We start from the raw sequence: 2,033 nt of genomic DNA on the forward strand, positions 1-2,033 counted from the left end.
GATTTTTTAGGGTGCTGAATCCATACATACACTCAAAAAACTAGTTTAAATAATGCAAATTAAGATTTCACCATAATTTTTTCTTTTAAATTTAGACACAAAAACACTCCAAAAACTCACACTAAAAATAACTCCAAATTTTAACCAGTTAAAAACCTTTAAATAGAATTTTAACCAGTAAATAGAGCCTGTTCTTCCAAATAAGCAGTTGGACCATGCACAAATTCTCTGAAAAACTCGTTAAGCCGTTGGACCATACACAAATTCTCTGAAAAACTAGTTAAAATGTAACGCGTCGACAGCAGGGTTCGAACCTGCGCGGGCGAAGCCCAACAGATTTCAAGTCTGTCTCCTTAACCACTCGGACATATCGACATTTCGACATTTAATAATACCAACACAGTTAAAACTAATTAATATAAGTTTGTAGTGGAAAGATAATCAAATCCAAACAGAAAATGTTATGCTCTGAGCTTATAGTATATTTTCTGCCTTAATTGATACCAATTTGGAGTGGAAATATAATCAAAACTAAATTCGGAAGAGTATTTATGATATGCTTTCAGATTTGATTTAACAATTACGGACAACTAATTTTATATGCCCGTCTAGCTCAGTTGGTAGAGCGCAAGGCTCTTAACCTTGTGGTCGTGGGTTCGAGCCCCACGGTGGGCGTTTCGTATTTGTTTTCACCTTTTGATCTCCGAATTTCGCAGTTTCCTCGTTCAGCGTTCCTCTCGTTTTATATTAATAAGTCACGCACCTCGCTGTTTGAACATTCCCCACAGTGGGCGCAAATTTTAATTTCCCTCGGAATTGAGCTTTCCATTGGTCATGCATCTCGCTGACTGTTTTGTTTTTGGGTTTTGTATATTTTTCAAATTAATTTTTAAATTCCCTTTTATTGGTTTTGGGTTTTGTATATTTTTCAAATTAATTTTTAAATTCCCTTTTATTGGGTTTGGTATATTTCTCAAATTATTTTTTAAATTCCTTTTTATAGATTTTGATTTAGTGATTTGACATAATAATGTTATTTAAAGAAAATCATGCTATTTAAAATTTATTCGGTTTTGTGTTTTTTTATTGGGTTTTGTATATTTTTCAAATTAATTTTTAAATTAGATTTATGGATTTTGAATTAGTTAGTTGACATAATAGTGTTATTTAAAGAAAATCATGAAATCTAAAACAAATTATTGGTGGTTCATAAAGAAACAATTATACTTTTGTTGTTTTTAGACTTGGATTATTAACATGTTTTCTTACTTTGAAGGAAGACAAACTCTTAGCCAACTAAAAACAGTTTTACTTTTGTTGTTTTTAGGACTTGGATTATTAACATGATCATGCTATTTAAAATTTATTCGGTTTAGTGTTTTCTTTTAGAGTTTCCTATTTTCAGATTAATTTTTAAATTAGATTTATGGATTTTGAATTAGTAATTTGACATAATAGTGTTATTTAAAGAAAATCATGCCATCTAAAATAAATTATTGGTGGTCCAAAAAGAAACAGTGTTATTTTTGTTGTTTTTAGGACTTGGATTATTAACATGTTTTCTTACTTCTAAGGAAGACAAACTCTTAGCCAACTAAAAACAATTTTACTTTTGTTGTTTTTAGGACTTGGATTATTAACATGTTTTCTTACTTCAAAGGAAGACAAACTCTTTGCCAACTAAAAACAATTTTACTTTTGTTGTTTTTAGGACTTGGATTATTAACATGTTTTCTTACTTTTGTCTAAAATAAATTATTGGTGGTCCAAAAAGAAACAGTGTTATTTTTGTTGTTTTTAGGACTTGGATTATTAACATGTTTTCTTACTTCTAAGGAAGACAAACTCTTAGCCAACTAAAAACAATTTTACTTTTGTTGTTTTTAGGACTTGGATTATTAACATGTTTTCTTACTTCAAAGGAAGACAAACTCTTTGCCAACTAAAAACAATTTTACTTTTGTTGTTTTTAGGACTTGGATTATTAACATGTTTTCTTACTTTTGTTGTTTTTAGGACTTGGATTATTAACA

The 2,033-nt window shown here is 29.4% G+C and overlaps 2 non-coding genes across 2 annotated transcripts; one reads left to right on the forward strand and one right to left on the reverse strand.

Moving 5' to 3' along the window:
- Positions 1-293: 293 nt before the first annotated feature.
- Positions 294-375, reverse strand: TRNAS-UGA (transfer RNA serine (anticodon UGA)). The gene has a single exon. It is a non-coding gene; the product is annotated as a tRNA-Ser (tRNA).
- A 227-nt stretch (positions 376-602) lies between these two features.
- On the forward strand, positions 603-675 carry TRNAK-CUU (transfer RNA lysine (anticodon CUU)). The gene has a single exon. It is a non-coding gene; the product is annotated as a tRNA-Lys (tRNA).
- Positions 676-2,033: the final 1,358 nt, after the last annotated feature.

This window comes from Pinus tabuliformis, chromosome 6, assembly GCF_031772625.1.
Source record: "Pinus tabuliformis cultivar Carrire ecotype Pingquan chromosome 6, CPIR1, whole genome shotgun sequence".
Classification (NCBI taxonomy): domain Eukaryota; kingdom Viridiplantae; phylum Streptophyta; class Pinopsida; order Pinales; family Pinaceae; genus Pinus; species Pinus tabuliformis.